This window comes from Spermophilus citellus, assembly GCF_964194105.1.
Source record: "Spermophilus citellus genome assembly, chromosome: 4".
Taxonomy (NCBI): domain Eukaryota; kingdom Metazoa; phylum Chordata; class Mammalia; order Rodentia; family Sciuridae; genus Spermophilus; species Spermophilus citellus.
Window position 1 is genome coordinate 117,584,922 of NC_138185.1, and position 25,326 is coordinate 117,610,247.

Here is a 25,326-nt window from a genome sequence, read left to right on the forward strand (position 1 = left end):
AATGTGAAAGCACTTTGAAAACCATTAGGCACTGTAGAAGTGTTAGCGATGTTTATATTCAGCATCCTTCAGTAGGCTTTCAAAGAGTGACAATGAATGGAGAAAATAGCATTGTTATACTCAGTTTAATCCTTTATTATTTATTGTCTTAGACTAATTATTTTGTAGGTGTATTGTTCAGTACTCTTTTATTTGCTAGTGGTAGAAACCCAATCAGATCAAGCTCCTATGAAAGGAGACTTTACTGGTTCCTGTGATGTAGAGGAGTAGCTTAGGAGACCAGGAGCCCCATTTCCATGAAGAACCTCCTCTTATCCCTTTTCAGTTTTAATGTCTTAATATGTCAAATACCAACAGCTAAAACCCATATGTTAAAAAAATGATTAAAAACTCTTTGGAGTCCTAGAAACTTTTTAAGAAAATAAAGGGGTCCTGAAACCAAAATATGAGAGAACCACTGACCCAGACATTTACCTTAGATATAAGGAAACACCTGGAAAATTAGAAGTTACTAAAGGAACCAGTGGACTCAACCATCGGTGCAGTAAGAAAAAATAATTGGATAATTAATTGAACAAATCAACAGGCTCTGCTAAGACACATCTTGAGTACCTTGTGATTTCATGTACAATGCCACTGATGTTAATCCTATTGTGACAGAAAATTTAATATTGGACTAATATTGGCCTTTATCTTCTATGTGGATAGAAGATGAAAATCAACCACTTACACTTATTGATCATACTGTTCCCAGAGGGCATCAGATGCTGCTGCTGCTGCTGCTGCTGCTGCTATTAACTGGATATCTAATTTCTGGAGCCCACTTGATGAGAACAAAACTCTAATGAGGTCAAAGTCATAGTAATGAGGAAGGATTGAGCTCCCTAATGAGGAAGGATTATGCTCTTTGGCACAAACTGAGCTTCTTTGCCCCAACTAGTCCTTAGGCAAACCTTCCAAGTAGGCTTCAGCCAAGGTCAGAGCAAGTGTGGACAGCTTAGTTCTTTCTATTCCTTCATTCTCCTTCCTGAAAAAAGAAAGAGAAAAAAATCTTCAAAGATTAATGGAATCTTCTTTTTAAAAGTGTATATTTATTAAAATAACTTTTTCAGTCCCATCATCTGCATTCAACTATTGTTATTTTCTTTCTGTAGGAATAAGAACACATTGATATGTAAAGAACTTCAGTTAGAGAAGCTAGAGTGGGAATTTTAAAGTCCCCAAATTTCCTTAGGGGAATTTTGTATATTTATGGGAATTAAAAAATAATTCTATCTTATTTTCACTTCCTCAGCTTTTCTCTAGTCCCAAATGTATATAATATTGGGACTTTCTAGTTGGTAAGTTTGTGTACCACTGCTAAACCATTCCATCATTTTGATCTATTGATGCTATTTCAAGAAATATCATATTTTTCTTTTATGCAGTATTCATTTCATATTTTGTGCAATAACATATTTGAGACCAGATTCTTGGTGGTAGTGACTGAGTACTATAGGCTCAAGGCATCTTGCTCAAAGGTTTAGACATTTGTAGAGCTAAGGGTTTCACAGGTAACAGGTTCCTAATTGCTGTTGTTCTCCAAGTGGTATTAGCAGACTCTTGTCTAAAACTCCATGTTACAATGCTCTGAGGAAAACACATTGATACTTTTTGCCAGTTTCCCAAACCCAACCTATAAATGCTATATCACTATAGAGTATTAGGCAGACCAGACATTTAATTTGACTAAGAAAATACTTATTAAAGCAAATGTAGAGTTACCATTCTGCATGACAGCTTAACTACATAAATCTGGTATCCAAGTGTGGATTTTGTTAGACCAGCATTCTTGATTTTAGGAAACTACTCTTAACCCACAGGTAACTGTAAAACATGGTACTTCACTCTTCTAGCCACAGAGGTTAGCATCTCGCTTTGGCTGGATCAAACTGAATTCTTTCTTGTGATCTTTCTAATGAGAAGGGATGATGGGGCTGTAAGGAGGTCTGTCTGGTATGAAGTCTTATGTGAGCTTTACACTGGTTTTGATCAGAACTTTAGTTCATTGTTCTGTATTCTCTTGTTCCTGCCCTCCTCTATACCTACTTCATCCTCATGCTGACTTTCCTCCTGATAGCAAGCAAGACTGCAAAGTTGTATGGTTCCAAAGGTGATATTTACCGCCTACAGTAGTTATTCATCTTGGGAGTAAAGACACCTGAGAATCTACAAACATATTCTTAAGGGTCTATGTGTTCTCTATGCAAGTTTTATAAATTATTTTAAGAATTTTTTTGAAAATGGGAGTTCAAAACACAATTTGAGTCTAATGTATGAAAGATGATATATCATGAGCTATGTAATGCTTTAAATAATCAATAAAAAATTAAAAAAAAAAAAGAATTTTTAAACTGGTCTAAATTAAATTTCTTTATTACACTTGAGTGCTAGAAATGTCTCCTTTATTGCTTAAGTGAAATTAAATGTTGGTGAGATTTCTCACACACACACACACACACACACACACACACACACTTGTCAAGGGTGGGAAAAACAGGGATCAGTCATCATTGGGACTTTACCTCCATTTAATAGTGTTGTAGTAGAGCACGGGTGCTTACCTGGTCCTGAAAAAATAAAAGCAAAGCAATCTATGGCCATCACTTTGCACCATCAGTGTTGACACTTCTGCCCACCCACTCTTGAGTGCTGGACCTCTGCCATCTGTTGAGCACAGCTGTCTCTCTCGAATGCTGCAAAAATGTCCTTCCTGGTACTTATCTTCACTGACTGATGACTCAACTATCAAATAGTTATCTTTTATTATTGAATAGTTTGTTTACTTCTTTGTATCTTTTATTATTGAATAGTTTGTATACTTCTTTGTCTTTTCTCTTAAAACTTGAGCCCTTTGAGGAAAGAGAAGTTGCTAAATTCTTACTGCATCTCCAGCATGCCTAGCTGGATGCTTTATATATAGTAGGTACTCAGTTGAGTTGTTGAATGAATGAATAAATATCTAACCATAATGCTAGCAATCTAGCTGATTTTAAAACATTTAGGACATTCTGGTTTATTATTTGCCATAAGATCTATTTACTTTGGGCCTTGCCAAGACCTTTCTGTTTATACTCCACCTTGTATTTATATGTTATTAATTCTGTAAGCACACTATTCATTGTTGTGTTTAATAAATAAGTGTGATTATATATTGTGTTTCTAGTTTGTCAAGATCACATTAAATGATAAGCCCTTAAAAATACCAATTTCTTTTATCACCTGTGTGTCATCTAAAAACATGCTATTTTTTAGTGATATTCTTATGGCATAATTCTATAATTATCTTCATCAGAGAAGGACAAACTGTACTCTTCCACCCACTGATTTTCTGAACAATCATTGGATGAATAATGTCAAACAAATATTCATTAAGCTTACATTATGAAATCAGCTCAGCAAGGCCCCCTGGAGGATACAAAGAGATCTACCATGTGGTCCCTGCCCTATATTTGCTCCCAGCTAATTGAGAAGAGAAGAGAGCAGGTAAGTGAAAAGTTCAATGATAAATGAGAGGCAGATATTTGGACGATACACACTGCATTTACTACAATAGATCAAGTGTCCATTCTGATTTGTTGACTTTTTAAAAATTTTCTTTACTTACAGATGGACACGTTACCTTTATTTATTTATTTTTATGTGGAGCTAAGGATCAAACCCAGGGCCTCACACTTGCTAGGCAAGTGCTCTACCATTGAGTTACAACCCCAGCCCCCTGACGGATTAACTTTTAATTCATATTGCTGAGGCACCCATCCTGATTGGTTGAATCTTCATTTTGATTATTTGGACATCCATTCTGGTAGGCCAGACTTCCACTCTGATCACATGCTCATTCGAAACTGATTTTTACATATTTTTGCATATGGTCATGGATGCAAAAGTTAAATAAAAAATGAGATACTATTTTTAAAATGCTGCATGATAGTATATTATCTGCTTGACAAGTCTTTACAGACCCTGCTTCTTATAACAAAGTCAGCATGGTGTAGATGAGATGGGAGGACATTATTCATCCCTCAGTCCTGAGTTAAGGAACATGATTGAAAGGGAGGCCATCTTTGTCTTAGGCCCCTAGAATATGGGCAAGAGACAAGACCAATGGCCAGATGAAGGCAAAACATTTTTCTTGGGGGTTAGGAGTGGATCTTAATTGCCTCAAATAAAAAAGAAATCACCCAAATTGCAATTATTCTGCTGACTACATACATGTTTTATAGGGTCCAGCCCACAGAAGAGGTACAGCTTATCATACCTAGAGCATAGGCTTCAATATTCTACTCTACTGAAGGTTGGCTTAGAAAAAATCCATTCTAGGAACCACCATTTGACCCAGCTATCCCACTCCTTGGTCTATACCCAAAGGACTTAAAAACAGCATACTACAGGGACACAGCCACATCAATGTTTATTGCGGCACAATTCACAATAGCTAAATTGTGGAACCAACCTAGATGCCTATCAGTAGATGAATGGATAAAGAAAATGTGGTATTTATACACAATGGAATATTACTCAGCAATAAAAGAGAATAAAATCATGACATTTGCAGGTAAATGGATGGAGTTGGAGAATATAATGCTAAGTGAAGTTAGCCAATCCCCAAAAAACAAATTCGAATGTTTTCTCTAATATAAGGAGGCTGATTCACAGTGGGGTTGGGAGGGGACGCATGTGAAGATTAGATGAACTCTAGCTACAGCAAAGGGGAGGGAGGGGAAGGGAGGGGGCAAGAGTTGTAAAAAGATGGTGGAATGAGATGGACATTGTTTCCCTAAGTACATGTATGATGACACGAATGGTGTGAATACACTTTATTTACAACCAGAGATATTAAAAATGTGTTCTATATGTGTAATGTGAATTGTAATGTTTTATGCTGTCATATATAACAAATTAGAATAAAAATAAAAGAAAAGCTTATTCTAAAGGTTTTTCTAAAATTCTAAAGCCTCATTGTTTCTTTCTCTGGTAATAAAGTTTCTGACATAAAATGTAGGAAATTTCATTCCTTTTATTAACCCAAACATTGCTATTTTACCAAATTTTGTGTCAAATGAGGCATATGTAAGTAATGTAAGTAAGTACCATGCATTTTAGGCAGAGCTTCTTGTAAACTTGAATTATTAAAGAAGTCATTTCCTCCTCCTCTTCCTTCTTCTTCTTCTTGGTACATGGGGATTGAACCCAAGACTTCACACATTCTGGTAGGTGCTCTACCACTTAGCTGTATTTCCAGCCTGATATAGTCTTTGGGGGCCAACTTTAAAATGGACTTTGATCCAGTAGTGAAGTTCAGATGTATGGAAACTCATAATCAGCATCATCACAGATATTGGGATGCTTATAGTATTAAACAAAAGACTACTTTATGACTTAAATAAATAATAAAATGCTTATTCTCATATTGAAAGAATCAGATATAGGCCAATAACAGGTGACACTTAATCCTGTAGTTCAGATGATATGCCTGGTACCTGGTTTCTCTATTGCAGTTTCTTAATGGTTTTCATAGTTTCAATAGGCAAGCCCCATGGGGTTGCAAAATATCTTCCTGAAATTCCTGGGCTTTGTGCTTCCAGATTCAAGCAAAGAAGAACACAGAGGACCTTCTTCCCCAAGAGTTCAAATAAATGCCCTGAAACTGAGTTCTTTGAGTGCCTTTCCCTAAACTAATCAAGGGCCCAAGAGAGTAGTCTCGGTCAACTGTATTAAACCACTGGAACTGAGTGTGAGGTCAGTTTCACCCTGAGTGCATGATTCTGTTAGAAATAGAGAAAACAAGAAGGAGACAAGATTGAACACTATCACCTGTGTTTTAGTGAAATGCACAGTGATATTTGTATCAAGTACTACTAAGTTGTTGGTTAGTTGGAATTTCTGGAGAAATCACATACCTGAATCCAGAACAATTGTGACTTGTCACTCTTTTAATCAAATGGATTGACATTTTAACTAAGAAGGAAATATGGTCTCCTTGATGAGAGATGGTTGGACCAAAGCCAGAATTGGCATAGGCACTTGGACATGGGGTCCTTTTTCTATTCTACCTCAGCAACCAGCTAAGGTTAAAGGTCAAGTCAAACAATTTGGCCACCTCTGATTTCTCTATTAGGCTCTGACAAGTCTGTCCTGGGACTTTGTAATAGAAAAATTATAGAACAAAGCATTGTGTGACCTTGCTCTGTAATCTTAAACAAACACAATGACCTTTCTGTGCCTCAGTTTCCTCATCTGAGGGGCCTAGATCAGATAATCTCTTTCTTTTTTTAATGTGCATTTCTTTAATTTTTAAAAATATACACAGGAGAAGCCATGTGTTTTACATAGAAATACACACATCAACAAAGCATTTCTTATAGTTTTCCAAAACTCTCATTATATCAGTCCAAAATTTATAAATTAAATATATCAGAATTTTTTAAGTTAAATGAAATCCCTGAAACTACTAGATATGCTCAACTTTTTCCAAAATCAAATGAACAGAGAACGAGTATGGTGTGTGTTGAGTTTATTGTTTATTGCCTATAATCTATAAGATGCAACTTTATCGTGCCTTTGCAAACAGGATACATCTCAGATAACCTCTTTCCATCAATAAAAATCCTTTAGGTTCTTGCATCTATGGCCACCCAAACAAGGGGGTAGTAAATCAAGATTTATTAGCAGCCACAGAGGCCTTTCAGGTCCCATGCAGGGTGCAATGCTGGGAAAGGAGCTCAAGATACCTAGTTCCTTGTTCTAAACAACATTAAGTTCACCCTTATGACTCAGTGATCAGTGCTTCTCTCTTTCTAAGGAGTGCAAAGTTTCAGTCCTTGCTGAGATGGCAATGACTTATTGGGCTACCAAAGATTATTGGATGGCCACACTATTGGTTTGAAGAGAAAATTTCCTTTGTATTTTGAGCCAAATTCATTTAGCTTCCCATATAATATGGATAATCATTTCCTGAAAAACCTTAAGTATTGACTTTTTTTCCTAATTAAACAGCTACAGGGACTTTCAAACAGAATTAATCAGAGAACATGTTGAATTGCTCCAGAACCTGATAAAACACCCTATCTCTGTGAAACTCCTTATGCTTCCTACTCAGACAAAACTGAAGAGTTCATATGAAATCAAGCATAACTCTTTGATTATAAAATGATGCTGACAACATAATAGAATGCTAAAGAAAGCAAGGTGATTCCTTTGGGGTAGGATGAATTTCAGATTAAGAAAAACTGCTAATGAAATCCCAATCACATAGTAATTTTCCACCTATTACTTTCTGAAACTCGAGTAGCTATATGGCCTAATTAGGTCTGTTTGGGGAATTATCACAACATCTTACTTCTGCAATGAATGGCATCATTCGGGCTTAATATTCATTGAGGCTTTTATGAAAAAGAGAGGTTTCCATATGTCTCTAGAGCAAAACATTTGTGTTTGCCATCTGCTACTCAAGAACGGTTTTGCAGAAAAAGAATGCAAATTGCCTGATTCTTTAATTACTCTGGGACTAGGCTACCCTATAGTTGGGACTGCAGGATAGCCAATTCACTGGTAGGAGAATACTGTTGTTTACTTAGCCACCAAGTCAAAGAATTTTTTTTATAAGCAAACGACATGAAAAGAAGTTGAAGTCTAAAATTACTTGTGTCCTTTTAACTCAAGGCAAAGACCATGCAAAATGATGTGTAAGATTTTTTTAAGCTGGTATAAAAGAAAACACTGTCCAGGACACTGGGCCTTAAGGTCAATATAGCAAGTATCAGTTCTCTCTTCCTAGTTCTGCACCAAAGAATCTATGACTCATACTTCAAGCTTTCATTAAAAAAAAAAAATCAAAGGATCTCCTTGAGCTCAGTAACAAAAAAAGTAATTTACCGATCTTTCACTAGGAGATTTTAGTATATGTATATATGTGTGTGTGTGTGTGTGTGTGTGTGTGTATGCATGTATGCACATATATAACCTCAAACCAGTCTTGCTTACTCAGTAGTAGCTTCAACAAACTGTGCTTAACCAAAAGTGGAAACTGTAGTTTAGGGATTATCCATAGATTTTTCTTACTGACGCTTTTTTCTAACCCTCGTCACTGTAAATTTCCCTCCTTAAGAGTTTTTAGAACACAGAATGTAAGAAGTTGACTAATGACAGTTACCAGACCTGAGAAGTGACTAACTGTAAGATCCCTAACAGGACACTTAACCTCAGTGGACCTCTGATTTCTAAGGGTCTTCTCTTTCAAGATGCTGTTAACACCAATGACCACAAAGAGTGTTTCTCAAAGAATATACCTCAAAACACCAAATGAATCAGGAGATGTTGGTAGGTGATAGTAGAAGAAAAGGTTTCATAGTCAAAGCCTTTCAAGAAATGCTGCTGCCATAGTGCTTGGACAGAATAGCTTCTCAGAACTTTTTTAATGCTGAGGTACATAGTGCCTGTCTACAACAGGGTGTGACAACATCTTTCTTCACACTCCTTTTTGATCTTTTGGGACCTGTGTTCTGTAGAATATATGTTGGGAAGCTGATTTAATCTATTTTGTATTTTTTAGATACAAAGATACTAAATTGTAAAGTCCTACTGTCAAGATGAGAATCAGCACATTTACAGGAAGCTGTGAGGCAGTATTACCAGAGTTCCTGACAAACTGGACTCCGAACACTTGTCCCCAACTTACACATTCTCCTGAATCTCATAGCAAGGCCTCCTGCTGCCACCTCTGTTACCATCACACCCACACAAAGGTGAACAAAGGGCACCACAGTGGCTGTTTCCTCTTCATCTGGTGCAGGGCTTTACCCTAGGTCTTGGGAGCAATGAAGTGAAATGAAAAGCACCTTTGTGCAGAAACATATCCACCCAGAATTCTGACAGTACAAAAAACTTGACTCTTCAATGAACATTCTCTATGCTGTGCTTTTGAGAAAAAGACAAATGTCAAGTATTTAAGCTAACATTCACCTTTTTTTCTTTTGTATTGTTCTATATTTTGAGTGAGTTACAGGATATGTTAGAGGGTCATGTCATACCCAGACTAATTTCCTACACTGACATTTAAAGTGCCATAAAATGATGTTCACAGTTAAATGTTTTTAGAGATGAATTATTTAAATTTCTTTAGGGCATGAATTATATTCACATTGTATCCCTAATGACTAACACAGAGCTTAGGATATATTAGCTACATAGTGATAAATGTGTTTGCATTAATTGGTAAATTATAATTAATTATTGGGTTTTAGTAAAATTAAATAATGGTAATGATACATTAGCAGTACTAATAGTATACTACCTTTTCAAAAAATCTCAAAGATATATTCCTTGACCTCTTGTGGTCAAGGACCATGAACTCTGGTTAAGGCTAATAAACATTGGCCATTTGACATTCTTGATTTGTAATCTTCTGGTTTCACAAACAACTGGATTATGATATGGTATTTATTTTAGATATCAAATGGGATCATTTCTTGTTTAACACTTAAATATATGCACAATAGAGTTGGGATTTGAATGAGTTAGTAGATATCAAATCCTATCTTCCAGTCACTGCAGAATTCCCCTTTCAACCATTTGGCCTATACTTAAACATACCCAAAATAAACACACATAATGGCCCTGAAGAAATGTGTGATCCTGGAGGATCTTTTGAGTCATCAGAGAAGGACTGTCATGTTGGTAAATTATCATTTGTGTTCTATATTTTGATTCATTTAATTAAAAAACTTTTTAAACACCTGCAATATATAAAGCAACTTTCTAGGTACTATCAAGGGAGTAAAGATAAAACTGATACAGGCCATCCTTAAGAAGTCTATGATCTTATGGGGGAAGCAAAGCACACACATAAGTGATACAATACTAGATGGAATTATGATATGCTTTAATGTGCTGATATGTTGGTTTATAGTTGTTTCAAAATTAGTTCATATTTCCTTCAAAACTGGTAGTCTGCAGGCAAGTAGTTTACCAGTATCAGAACACCCCAATTCCCTGACTGAATTAATGGAAGGTTATGAGACATCAGGTTTTCCTAGCAGCCATCAGCATCACCCAAGAGTCACACTTCTCATTAGATTGCAGGTCAGGAACAAATGAGAATAGTCTTGCTGACCAGTGCTGAGTCACTTGCTCTGGACACACAATTCACCTTAAGACTGGATGGGTGAGGAGGATGAATCACAATGACATGAAACCTGAACTGTACTGGGGAGACTTTGAGGATGCTTTCAGAAAGTTGGATACTTGTGCTGACAGTAGTAAACAGGCCAAATTGTGAGGCAGTAACCAGAAATGGGGTCAGTCTGGGCACACAAATTGTTCCTGGCTCTTCAGAGTAGTTCAATCTGAACAGATAGTAGATATTTGTGAAGGAAGCTTATTGGGGCGGAAGGAGAACCTGTCTTTCCACATCCAAGAAATACCATTGCCTGAAGGTGTGAACCAACTATTTTATCTAATTTTTACCTTCATTTTAAAATCAAAAAGGATTTTAAGGAAATTAATTTATATAGCCAACCTCAAAAGATCATTAAGGAAATGTGTCCTTTATATATTAGAAACAATGTTGACAGAGAAGGCTGGATGAAAGCCCTTGCTTGAGCCAAAGTCCAAAATCGAGTGTTAACATTTAATACACAATAGCAACGATAACAATCATCATCAAAATATACATCTTACACATTTCCTTGTTTATATCTTTTGCATTGAGAATTTGATGACACAAATCCTCTTATATATATGGACATATTTTCTTAAATTTAAATGTAAACTAATTTAAACAAAATTGAGGCATGGGTTAACCATAAAGAAGTTCATAATTTTAACTTCTTTGTATCTTAAGACAGGACTGGCATCACAACCCTGATTCTGAGGGCAACAGGGGATATATTTTGTCTTGCAGATCCTCTCACCTTTGGCTGACTCAAGGACATTCCTCTAACCTGGCACAGTGGCACATGCCTGTAATTCCAGCAGCTCAGGAGTCTGAGGCAGGATGATTGCAAGTTCAAAGCCAGCCTCAGCAAAAAAAAAAAAAAAGGTGCTAAGCAACTCAGTGAGACTCTATCTCTAGATAAAATACAAAATGGGGCTAAGGATGTGGCTCAGTGGTCAAGCTCCCCTGAGTTCAATTCCCAGTATCACCCTCCACAAAAGGACACACCTCTGCCCCAAAGAGCAATATAGCACATGCCAGTAGCCCAGTGTGACATATTTCCTTCTTTTTCCTTCTTGGGTGTCAGTAGAATGGCACTCCACTCCCCAGGATCACCATCTATAGTTTTGATATCTGGTTCTTAGGGGAATGCAACCTCTCTAATGAAATATTTAATTATAGAGATTATTCTTTTGGATGTGGGCCTTTACACCTACTAGAGATCATGCATACTTCCAGAATACGTAAGTTATTTGTTGGAGATAGCAAATAAAACAGCCAGGCATGGTGGCATGCACCTATAATCCCAGTAACCAGGGAGACAGGGGCAGATGGATCACAAGTTCAAGAACAGCCTGGAAAATGTAGCCAGACTCTCTCAAAATAAAAAATAAAAAGGTCTGGGGGTGTAGCTCAGTGGTATAGTACCCCTGGGTTCAAACCCAAGGGCAAAAAAAAAAAAAAAAACCACACATTTTAAACCATTTATGCCTTTCTTTTTATAGTTAAAGTAGAAATTATTGATGGTATCAGATTTATGCAAACTCTAAAATTAACTCACACTTTTGGTTTATTATTTGGCTGGTTATGATTTGCTCTGAGATCCCACCCCTGGGGCCTACTCTGGTCACTCCTTTTCACTAGGCAAGGAGTCCACAAGCCAATAGTTTACTTGCCCAGAAGCATGACTTTCTTTTAAACCATACTCAGGGTACCCAGACCCTGAATTCCCTGCCAAAGTCACTGCTTCCCAGACTGATGCGGTCTTCTTCCACTGATCTTTCCTTCTGAGGGCAAACTGTACAATTGGTGTGGCATCATTGGCCCAAGTAGTGACCAAAAGTGGGTGGAGATATGATCAGAGTTTGGTTGGGATCTACTTCATGTCATGATGCCACTAGGTGAGAAAGAAGGGCATCTGGATTGGTTAGGACCACCCTCCCTGAACCAAAACCTTCTAATGTGCTCTGAGGATTTTCTGGGTCATTATAAATGTATCTCTGTCAAGGTAGGGAATTAGTTCATTAGTTTCAGCTATAATTTTTAAACATATACTATGTGGGCTCTCATTTCTCTCTTGCACCAGGCCCTACCCATGTGGAACTGGGTCTGCTCTTAGAATACGTTTGAGTTTGAAAATTTTAATATATGATTATCCCTCAGTATCCATGGAAGATTTATTCCAGAACCCCCATATCAAAAAATGTGGGTGCCCTAGTCTCTTTTATAAGAAGGTATAGTATTTGCATTTAACCTATATTTTCCTGTATACTTTTAATCATCTTGAAATCACTATGATACATAATGAAATGGAAATGCTATGTAAATAGTTGTTGGATCATATTGTTTAAGGCATATCGACAAGAAAAAGTCTGTACAGATGCAATTTTTATTCAAATATTTTTGATCCATGGTTCGTTGAATCTGCAAATGTGAAACATCTGGATATATATATGCCAATTGTAAAGAATCTGCCAATGAGGGCTGAACATCTGGATATTTATGCCAACTGTAAAGAATCTGCTAATAAGGGCTGGCGTTGTAGCTCAGTGGTAGAGCACTCGCCTAGCATGTATGAGGCACTGGGTTTGATTCTCAACACCACATATAAATATAAATAAATAAGTAATATCTATCAACAACTAAAAATATTTTTTTAAAAATTAAAATTAAAAAAAAAAGAATCTGACAATGAGATTGAACTGTGGGTAGTGGATGGGCCACACTGCTACCAGGTCAAATGTAGTATTGCTCTAAAGCAACATTCAAATTATATCCCAACATTCTGCTCCTATTCTCTGATTCAAGAGGAGAAACTCTGTAGGCGTATGTGTGTGGGGGAGACAGTGTTTAATATCCACTGGGAACCAGAAAAATATGACAGGACTGTTTTCAAATAATTCAAGCCCCACACTAATGCTGTGGTCTACACTCCTGCTATTGCTTTGCCAAGCTCCTCTTCCCGGTTGATTTCCGTAAGCTGCTTGGGGTTAAGAGCTGGGCACTTTGAAGGCCTATTTCAGGCAAAGAATAAACTAGAAATGGAATGAGGCCAGGCTTCCTGCCTTAAACACTTCTTTTCAGCAAATCCCTAAGCCTTTCGGTTTTGTCAGCTGTTAAACGAGCAAACTAATTCAGCCCTACTTCAGAAGGCGAGTGGCAGGTTTAATTAGTAATGATTGCAATGGGCTTTGTCATGTAAAGTCGTCTATCAATGAAAAGGAGCATTAGAGCTATTTTACCCAAGTCATTTAAGTCTGGAGTGCATCCTGATTTCTGCTGTCACATTTAAGAATCCAAGTCCCAGTGGCAGATTGCTACAGACTTCAGAGGTACAGGAAAGCATATAGTTGCGTTCAAGTTGCCTGAAAATAAAGCAGGGCTTGGTAATGGAGGGGAGCAACAAGCATGAAATCAGTGCATATGTCAGATATCTGGCTGGCAGGCAGCACCAAGATCCACTTGGTCCAATTAGTAACAGGTGATGGGTTGGATTCCACACCAAAGTACAAAGAACAAGGTATATCCGTTTATTCCTGGAGCTGGACTAACATGGGACAGACTAACATGGATTCTTATCTCACATACAATTCATTTAATAATACTTAATTGCAGATCATAACTTTTATATACCTAGTAGAAAGGACTGCTCTTTTCCCTTAATATCTCTAGTGTTTCTGGGATGGTAGATCATATTCAGTCTTGTGTTATAAGTATGCTCATACAGTCTTTTCTTTAATATTAAATAATCTTAAATTCCCTGAAAACCCCAAGAGGGTCTTAATCATTTTAACTTAGTCCATGACATCAGTATTTTCCTTACAGGAAACACACAGAGAAAGCTTGTTCAAATACATTGAAAATAAAAAGACCTAATGAGTGATAAAAATGATACAAAGGGGGGTGGGGTTGTGGCTCAGCGGTAGAGCATTCGCCTAGCACGTGTGAGGCTCTGGGTTTGATCCTCAGCACCACATAAAAATAAATAAATAAAATAAAGGTATTGTGTCCAACTACAACTAAAAAATAAATATTAAAAAAATGATACGAAGGCCTAAAGTCCACTAGGGAGTTACATTTTTTAATTAAAAAATTTGTTGGAAGACCTAAAAACAATATTGTAGTGGTTAAGATCAAAAGTCTTCAGCTAGGGCTGGGGATATAGCTCAGTTGGTAGAGTGCTTGCTTTGAATGAACAAGGCCCTAGATTCAGTCCCCAGCAACACACACACACACACACACACACACACACACACACACACACACGTCTTCAGCTAGGGCTAGGCTGGAGTGTGGTTCCGTGATAGAGCACCTGTCTAGTTTGCATGAGGCCCTGGATTTGAGCCCTCGTCTTTAGTTGCAGCCCAACTTAGATTTGTATCTTACTTCTGCAAATTCTCACTTGTGAGATCTTGGGACTTGTACCTAACTATCTCTATGCCTTAGTTTCTTCATCTATAAAATAAAGATATTAATACTGTCTCCCTCTGAGATAATCCATGTGAAGGGCTTAGAGCAGTGCATGGCACAAAATAAGTGCTCAGGTGATATCCTGGCCATTGTCATCCTCATCATCAATTAGAGATTGTATGGGAAGAAATCTTAGTTGCTCTCAGAGCCTAGAAGTATAGCCTTCAGATTTGGCAACCTGCCTCACAGTTCCCTTAATGCCATTTTATAAAACTGAAGCAGGAATCCACTTAGGTCAGGACCTCCAGATTTTCTCCCTCTCACCCCTAACTTTAGATTTTATTCTTTGGCACTTGAAAAAATATGAATAAAACAGTTCTCATTCAGATATAATGTTAGCACTGTTTTAAAAAGGCACTTTGCAAATGAATTACTTGTTCATTAGGCACAGTGATTTTGTTGGTTGTAGAATAATATTGTGAGGCACATGTAGATCTTTGTAAATTGACTCAGTGTCAATGTACTTGGTATGTCTTTGGTTTGTTTTCTCCTTTGATGCATGGACTCAGATTTGATTAATCTACATTAAAAAAAAAGTTTTTGTTGTAGATATTTATCACCAGTTTGCTGAAGTTTATGGAGAAAATGTTCCCAGTCAATAAACTGAATATTTTGTGTTTCAATGAGAAGGCAGAGCAACAGCAAAGCTGCCTAAAGGAGAGGATTTGGAGCCATCAGGTGCTGTGCCACATGAAGCAGTGACAACAGTTAGGAGGGAATAAGCACCTGGTGAAGTTTTCATCCAGTCTATGCCTCCTTTCCCAATCCCCTCCACAGGAGTCACTATCACCTCAAGCACTTCTGCTGGCCTGGCCACAGATGATTGGAGTAAATACTCCAGACTCAAACTAAGACAACCAGATTCTCTTACTAGGGCATCTAGAATTGGGACATAGGCCTATGGTCAGTCACAATTGGCCCTGGAACTAGGACAGCATATAACAGGGAGCTGGTATGGCCATTTTCACTATGTACTCTGGGAGGCAGGAAAATCCAGGCTGTGGAGCAAAGAGACTGAAGCAGTGTTACAGAGATAAGAAACTAGGTTGCCCCAAGAGAAAGAGAGAGGTGGCAGAAGTAGACCTGTCTCCACTCCCAGTGCCCTTTCAAGGTTTTGTTCCCATCCCCATGGGGCCCAGCTGCCCTTCCTGCCCTGGCCTATGTCCAGGTCACTGTCCATTTTAGCTCATGCAAGTGTGAGATGTCTCTGTTACTTGAAACCCAAGGAGACTTTGCTAAATCAGTGCTCTGGCAGAGAGGGGGGCCAAGCCAGAGATCCCGGTTGTATGGAAAGTGTCTGCCTGTTGATGACCACCCTGGCCAGTGTGGTCAAATAGGCACAGATAATTTTTGCTGATGATTGGAGTAGATACAAAGAGATTCACGGTTAGCCCTGAAACAATGTTCTCTTGGTCACTGATATGCTTTCTTGTATATTAGGAAGCATTATTGATGGCACACCCAGAATTTTGTCTCACTTGGAATGTTTCCATGGGGTATGTCATTGGTTATGTATACTGTAGCCACAACAAATAATCAGTGGTTTCACCAATTCCTCCAACAATAGATCAGTTCTATTGCTGGAGCATTTGACACTCATCTGTAAGTGTGACCCTTCCCCAGATTCACAGGCAAGTCTTGGGTCTAGCTGAAGGCTTTGAGGAGCTCTGTTTTGGTAGTTCAGGACACATAGTTAGGTTACCCTCTAACATGTCATGCTCCAACTATATGTGTGAGTTTTGGCCTGGACTTCTGCCCTCATCCTGTAATTGAGTCTCAGGTCTGATTCCTTATTGTAGGACTTGAGTCCTTGATTCCCAGGCTTTAGTGCCTGCTTCCTTTCCTGAACCTGCCCAGGACCCTGCATCCTTAATTTGCTTACACCTGTTCTCCCCAGGTAATGTGCTGGAAACATAAACCAAGGTGAGACCTTGCTACCTGCCCTTTGTCTTGCCTGACTCACACTGCTATACTGAATCACTCACACTGTTCTTCCCAGCATCTCCTCCCCACTCTACCACCTCCACTTTTATCACTTCCAGTAATCATATTTGATTACTTATTGGAGACCTGTGGGTTTTTTTTTCCATTTACTAGATCTTTTCAAACTCTGATGCTCTCTAACCTACTATGTCACCAGTTACTACTCTGAGGGTCCATGTGGTCCTGTGGCTGGCTCTGCCTGCCTAATTAGAGCTCCTCCCAATGACCTCATCTAGGAACCAAAATCAATGCTTGGCACTCAGTAGACTGACAAAAATGGAGAGTGAGGCTGGGGATATAGCTCGGTTGGTAGAGTGATTGCTTCACATACATAAGGCCTTGGGTTCAATCCCCAGCATCACCAGGAAAAAAAAAAAAGGAGTGTTGGGAGCATGGGTACTTGTGCAGACCTGAGTTTAAGTACTTGTTTCTTCATTTGGACAGTATATTAATTTCTCTAGAATCCAAAAGGATTATTTAAAAGGTCATATAAGATAAAGCATCTGGAAAGATCATAGGTATTTAACAGAATACATCTGCTTTTCTTTCCTGTGTTTAGATTTCTAAACAGGTTAACTGACATATAATTTATATACCATACACTTCACCAACTTAAAGTGTATATTTCAATTATATTTAGTACATTCAAAGCAATTTTAGATTTCTTAAAATGCAATTAAAGCATAAGGGTCTGGGGTGTAATAGCAGTTAAAGACAGGATTTTAATCAGCTGTAAGTTTATGTAAATCAATAGTGTAATGCTATTGAATTGGCAAAAAATCTTATAGTGATATTGGGCTATACTGATACAAATATGATTATCAGAATAGGCAAAGTAATGGTTCCATTATTTTAAGCTGGCAATATATTTAGCCATTGAAACTATTTTAATAGTGATATAAGAAAATGGAAGCATATCAGAGAATAAAAAATCGCAAATACTGTTTACAGGAGTCAGTGATACTCATCCTGGAGAAACCAAGTCTAAGAAAAGATAAAACACTATCTTCAATTGGCCCTGGGCTTGTTTTTGGGAAAATGAATGACATGTATTTCTGTGTTTCCCGCCCTGGCTTGGAGAATTTAAGTTAAGCAAACAGATTTTGATACAATAAGGAACAACTGAAGCTGTCTAAAATTGGAGTGGGTTGTTCCTACATAACCTGACATTTGCCATATGATTAACAAGTCAGAAGGCAATGTCTCACAGAGCTCTTACTCTGTGCAATGTGTTGTGCTCAGGCAGGTAAGACAAGTAGGCCAACTCCTGTTTCTTCAAAATTGATCTGCCAGTTTGTGGATGAGGGGCTAATTGAGACAGGGGCTAAGTTGCTGAGACTAGCCTTAAACTTGCCTGAGCCTCCTGCCTCAGCCTCGTTGGGATTACAGGTGTGCATCATGCCTGGCCAGTAGTCCATTCTTTTCGTATTTTTCATTGCAGGGAACAGCAAAAAAACAAAATTTTTTTTGTTCTTTCCTTTTGTAGTGCAGGGGATAAAACCTAGAGCCTCACACATGAGAGGTAAGTGCTCTACTTCTGAGCTATACCTCATAGTATATACAGTGTTCCCTACTTTGTGATCAGAGGATAGAGAAAAGGAATCCCCAAAGTGTTGATGTGGATATTTTATAAATAGACCTAGTGATAACTGAATATTCCTAAAATAATACCTGAGCATTCTGATCAGAGATTATGCCCACCTCTTACCAACTCTCTTAAAGTAACTTCATCTTCCTACTTTGAATTTGGCTGTTGTGGGGATATTTACAGAAACTAGCAAACACTATAGCACCTGAAACCCTAGTCTGTCTCCCAGCTCATTTACCATGCCCCATTTCTTGAGTGTCTGTGCTACTCAAAGGCTGTACGTTGGCCCTGTTCAAAAGACAGGACTTCTACTAGATTTGTGGACCAAATGTCTCTATAAAAAAATACATTTAGAGCCAATGTTATTTAACTTTCATTCAAGAGAAATTTGGAACTTCAGTAGTTTGATTTAGTAAAGTAGTTTCAAATGAGTGGAATGTTTAGGGGTAAATGAGGGAAAATTAGACTCATTCTCAACTGTTTTCTAGGATCTATCTATTACAGGTTTTTTTTTTTTTTTTAGGAAACGCATAACAACTATGGTCTATGTATTAAGCAAGTAAGCAGCTCATTACTTGTGGAGTGCCTGTGTCACAGACTAGGTGTCCCTCCAAGAGATGGTTCCCCTCTCACTTGAAACAGGAAGATGAGGTTGTCTGCTGGCCAGCACTTGTCCTGAACAACAAGTGGTTGTTTATGCTACTACTGAGTGTGGATAGGACAATCTCTCAGCTTTTGATTCAAAGGTTATAGATTCCAGCAAGTATTTTCTTTCTTTCTTTTTAAAGTATTATTATTATTTATTTTTGTGGTGCTGGGAATCAAATCTAGGACCTTACACATGCTAGGCAAGAGCTTTATCACTGAGTTATACCCCCAGCCTGCCAGCAAGTAATTTCTGCCAATTGAACATATTTACAATAGTCCTCAAGGTAGAACTGTTGTAAAGACATTGATTTTATGAGTCCCCACAAGGGAAACCACCAACAGCTTAAAATTCCCAAAGACAACTGATTTCTTTATTGTCAAGAAGCACAAGGAGCTGGATGTGGCAGTGCATGCCTGTATTCCCAGGGGCTGGGGAGGCTGAGGCAGGAAGATCCAGTTCAAAGCCAGCCTCAGCAAAAGTGAGGTGCTAAGCAACTCAGTGAGACCCTGTCTCTAAAGAAAATATAAAATAGGGCTGGGGATGTGGCTCAGTGATTGAGTGCCCTGGGTCCAATCCCTAGTACCAAAAAAACAAAAACAAAAACAAAAACAAAACACACACACACACACACACACACACACACACACACACACACGGAATTGCAGCTGCATTTATTGAGCACTTACAGTTACTATGCACTATTTCTTTTATCTTCATATAACCTTATGAAATCAGTATAAATATTTTCATTTATATATGAGGAAACAACTCATATAGTTAAGTAACTATTAGAATTAAATTAAATCTCCTAGGAAAAAGAGTTTATATTGCTTGCTGTTTTGTGTATAGCAGACATTCCATAAATAGTTGAATAAGTTTTTATATGTGACTAAATAGAGCACCATCCTTCTTAATATTTTGAGCCCCTTAACCATTTGTTTGTTAATGATTTTATTTTGAGGGTTTTTTTTTTTGTGTGTGTGTGTATGTGTGTGTGTGTGGTGCTGGGGATTGAACCCAGGGCCTTGTGCATGCAAGGCAAGCACTCTACCAACTGAGCTATATCCCCAGCCCAACTATTTGTTTTTTTAATCATCTTTTATCTAATGGAAAAATAGAAAGCATTTCATTTATTTTGCCTGTATGCACTTTACAAGGGAAGAAGCACACAGCTCATCACAGTGTCTTATTAATCCCACCCCCAAATGACTGAATTATTTTCCCAACTTTGGAAACAAGTTAACTGAATCTCAGTCAGAATTCAGTGGTTTTTTGGTTTCCCCATCACACCAAGTGAGACAAAGAAATGATCAAAGGTGTGTTTCAAGAAAGATCTAGTCAAGTTAGAAGAGACGGAGTCTAGATAAACCAGATGGAATGGTTAGTCCTCAAAGAATGGCCATCAAGTCAGTTATGTTGAGTGCAGTATTTTCCTGCAGTGATTAGCACGATTTCACTATTAGGATATGAGACCAAATTCTGGTCTTCAAGAAGCTGTGGACTTTTCAGGAAGATAAGACACAGATTCAGGGAAAGTAAAATATCAGTGCAAGAGAATTAGAAAGAAAACCCTCCAAAGACTGCAGTGGTTATTAAGAAGTGATTAATGTAGGCAATAAAGATTTCAGAAAAGGAAGTGATTACATTTGCACAAATTTCTGCTGACCTCCGTATTTTCATAAAACATCTTTACTATTAGCAGGGGAATTACAATGAAGTTTGAGAGAGTAACCTGCCTTTAGTAGCTCACTTTCTTCCCTGGAGACAGGAGGATAAAGAGAGAGTCTGCAGGAAAGCTGAGGAGAAAGCCAGAGACCTGATTACCACAGCAGGCAGGACAAGTGCTTGGAGATCTCACCTGGCTACCAAGTGTGTATAGGATCCAGAATTAAGGTGCAAGATCTGGTGAGGGACTTCTGGCTGAGACCTCCAGTGGAAGGAGAGAGTGCTTACTCCCTTTCAGGAGTAGTAGCTTTCAGTTCTTTCTGGCGTTTGCCTTTGAAAACTGTAAAGAACTTGCATCACTGGTTTTCAACCTTGGCTGCTCATGAAAATTACCTGGATAGTTTTTAAAAATACTGCCAGCTGGTACCAAAATATACTAATAAATAAATAAATGCTGCCACCGGATCCTTTCCCCAAATACTGTTAATTTCCTTGGTCAAGGTTGATTTTTTGGTAATTATAATTATATAATGTGCAACCTAGTTTGAGGATCATTGAGCTCCTGGATATGATAAAGGAGAATAGATTTGTTGGAATAAAGATTTCTTGGAGGGCTGGGGATGTGGCTAAAGTGGTAGTGCACTCGCCTAGCGTGTGTGCGGCCCGGGTTCGATCCTCAGCACCACATACAAACGAAGATGTTGTGTCCGCTGAGAACTAAGAAAAAATAAATAAATATTAAAATTCTCTCTCTCTCTCTGTCCCCCTCTCTCTCACTCTCTCTCTTTAAAAAAAAAAAAAGATTTCTTGGAGAAGTAGGGGAAGAGGGAACTTCCCTGCTTCAATCTAGAGATATATCCTTGATTTTCTTACCCTGGAATAGTAGTAGTTTGATCTGGCTTCCTGAAAGTTCCATTGGGAAGGTAGGAAGACTCCACAGAGAATGGCAATGTAGTGGGATGGTGGGGATACAGCTCAGTGGTAGAGCATGTGATTAGCATGTGCAAAACCCAGGGTTCAATCCCAGCACCAGACAAAATAAAAGAATGCGGTGAATCTAGGCCAGTGCTTCTCACTGGGATGTGCTCACGTATAACTGGATAACTGGATCTTGTTAAAATACAGATTCTGAATCAGTTGATCAGGGATGGTGCCTGAGAATATGTATTTCCAACATGTTCCCAGATGATACCAATGCTGCTGACTATCAAAATGACAAGGATATGCATGGCTAGGCCTATAAGTCATATCTTTAATATTCTCATATACATTTCAAGCATAGAACAAGAGGAACCTGAGTCTGTCAAACCTGAAGGGTTCCATGGACAGGAACAATGGACATTCCATGGTGACCCAGTTGATTGATGACTAAGGAGTAGATGGGCCCTGTCAGCAAAGCCATACAAGCTAAGAGGGAAGCATTTCCCTACTGGGGAAATCCCACATTAGGGTCCTGACAGATTACAGATGGTCCACTCAAAGGTATGACTAAAAAGAGTTTCCTTAAGGGAGTATTTACAAGGTTGGGACAGGGTTAACAGAAACAGACAAAGGATTATAAAGCACCAACCCTAAGCACAAAGGGGAAGAACAGGGGGAAAACATGGAGACAGGGACACCATGCAACTGTTGCAATTAGTCACTTGGGATAAAATGGCCCATCAAAGATAGATCCTGAGGAGTAAATAACCCAACATTGCTCTTCTCTGGCAATTTCACTCTACTGATTCCCAACTCAACTAGAAATCAGAGAGGAAGGGAATCTAGTGGATGCAGTCATCAGTCAGTCTCCTGGGCACGAGTAGCATGAAGTATGAAGGACAAGATCTGGTGGTAGACACATGCAGCAAACCTAGCACAGTCCTCAATAATGAGGGACATGATCTGCCAGCTCAGTTGGTATGGAAAATAAAGAAAATGACACCAGAGTTTGGGTCTGAGAGTCTTAAGTCCTTATCAATGGGAGCTTACCCGAGTGTGTGAGGCATCCTTATGAATGACAGATGGGCTGCAACCCCTACAGTTGGTTCTTTGGGCACAAAGGCAATTGTTGGAGAATGGTTGGCAGAAGAGAGATGGCCTTTCAGAAGTTGCTGCTGATATCAGAAATGGTTGAGAATAAGCCAGAAATGCTTTGAAACCTGATGACAGGTGAACAATAGAAGAAAGAGAAAACGCAACCTTGTTAAAGTTTGCAGATGACATGTCTTGGGAACTTCTCAGGAAAGAAAAAAAAAAACAGAAAGGGAAGGGTGTGAAAAGTTATCTTTAGGGCTCCTACCTCCCACTCCAATTTTTTTGAAAACACAACTAAACTAAGCCTCTGACCCTCTTTCTGGGAAAACAAGGATGTAACTGAAGAATTTCAGTTCAGGGGACAGGTAGTGGCACTTTCTCAGACCAGATAGGCAGCTGGAGAGTTCTCAGAGCAGAAATCATAACTTCAATTTGTACCTCATGGTTCTTTGGGCAGCCAGTGGGGGTGTTCTTTCTGAAAGAGCCCAAGAGCAGGCTGTCAATACAGAGACTCTGGGGCCTTCATCTGCCTACAAGTCCTTTAATCTGCCATCAATGCACAGGCATAGGGACAGGTCAGGAGAAATTGAGCTTTGGAGGGGGAGACAGTGTCAGAAGTAGAGTCAAGGTCTTCTTGACCTGGAGAGTTTTTTCTTTCTTATGTTGCCTCTGAGTGTCTCATAGGTGAAGGGTTTTTGATACCCTACTGGGAATTGTTTAAAGAACTGAAAAACAGACATAATACCCAATATTGTCAAGGGTGCAAAAAAGAGGTTATTCTCATACATTTTCTTCTGGAATAAAAATTGTTTAACTCTTTTGGAGAATAATTTGACGGTTCATTTTATAAACTTTAAAATGTGCACAACTTTTGACTCAGCAATTCCTCCTCTAGAAATATATCCTAAAAAAATAATCAAAGATGTACACAAAAACTTAACTAAAAATGTGCACCTCAGTGTTGTTTAATAGTGAAAAATTGGTATCAGGGAATAATGAATGTTAAGATTTTACAGAGTTGAGGAGGGATACATAGGTGTTCATTTCTGTATCAGTTTTCTATTGTTGCTGTAAGAAATTACCAAAAATTTCTTTTAAAAGAATACAAATTTGGGGCTGGGGATGTGGCTCAAGCGATAGTACATTCACCTGGCATGTGCAGGGCGCTGGGTTCGATCCTCAGCACCACATAAAAATAAAAAAAATAAAGATGTTGTGTTCACCGAAAACTAAAAAATAAATATTAAAAAATTCTCTCTCTAAAAAAAAGAATACAAATGTATTATCTTATAGTTCTGTATTTCCAAGTTTAATCAGTTTCTCACAGCTAAAATTGAGGAGTTGGCAGGGCTGTGTTCCATCTGGAGGCTCTAGGGGACAGTTTATTTCCTTGCTTTTTCTATTCTGTAAAGGGTGCCCACCCACATTCCTTGGCTCATAGCCCCTTCCTCCATCTTCAAAGCCAGCAACATAGCATCTCTCAGATGCTTCTTCCTTGGCCATATTCTTCTCTCTCCTTTCTCTTCCACTTTCAAGGACCCTTATGATTATTTTGGGTCTAAACATATAATCCAGCATAACCTTTTAAAAGTCAACTAATTAGCAACCTTAATTACACTTGCCCAGTTACTAGAGATCTTGGGGATTGGGACATTGACATCTTTGGGGGCCATTATTCTGCCTATATAATTGTATTATTCTATATACTTATCTGTATGGCAGTATTAAAATTTATTAATATTTTAAATACCATAGTTTAAAGACTCAAACCTAACATCCAATTCAGTGTATGAATGGAATGAGATACACATACATTATATAGTGATAGATATATATACCATATATATCAATGTCACATAATACATATAATAATATATATCCATATATCCACCCATAGGATAATTTCTATGTGCCCATTAACAATCATAAGGCAGGAAAACACATAGTATTAGGGAGTGATATTCATTATCTATTTAATGAGGAGAAATTTAAATCTACCAAAGATAATGCACAAGATAATCCCAATCATAAAAATTCAAAACCAAAAATAAACCTATGCAAGTCAGTAAAAAATATTTTGAAGGATATGGGTCAAAACTTAACAATGTTTATATCTGGATGGTAATCTTCTTTTGTTTTTCTGCATTTCCCCAAATTGAATATTATATCTGTATTCTTTTTGCAAAGAGAGAGAAAAAGTAATTAGGAACGTCTTGTTGGGACAATTTTCCAGTCAAGCTTCTCCCTAGTTTCTTAGTGTTCAGGCACACATGCTCACGCCACCCTTCAAGCATTCCTTCTGTCAAACACACTTCACATCTGGCTCTATGCGGTATTCGCCGCTTTTTCAGGCTGGAGTTGTCCACTCTAAAAAGTATGCACTCTAAAAATGTATGGCAGGAAGGGGCCTCTAGGTAGAGGGCGCACAGTAGAGAATGAGTGCTGCTTAATAACAGTTTTAGATCAAAGCAAACCCAAGGCACAGCAGCATCCTGTTGAGAACTTCGAAACCTGCACCTTGGAAGGCAGATGCAAAGATAGGAACCTGTTTAATAATCTTTCTGCTACATATTAATTGTTAATAACATTGTATTTCTTAACACAAAAAAGAACAGAGAATACTCGCACCTCTTCGCGTGCCTAGAGCAGGGCGAAACGAGGGCGGGCCGGTTGTGAGAGCGGCCGCCGGGTCCAGCTTCCCTCTCCCGGCCTAAGCTCGCCGAGGCCCTCCGGTCCGGCACACTACAGCCTGAGCCTGGCCCA

The 25,326-nt window shown here is 38.4% G+C and overlaps 1 long non-coding RNA gene across 1 annotated transcript; it reads right to left on the reverse strand.

The window, feature by feature from the left end:
• LOC308648687 lies at window positions 1-25,326 on the reverse strand. The gene is made up of 3 exons (XR_014021902.1): window positions 25,192-25,326; window positions 22,519-22,688; window positions 1-1,027 (listed from the first exon to the last, which is right to left on the reverse strand). It is a non-coding gene; the product is annotated as an uncharacterized lncRNA (long non-coding RNA).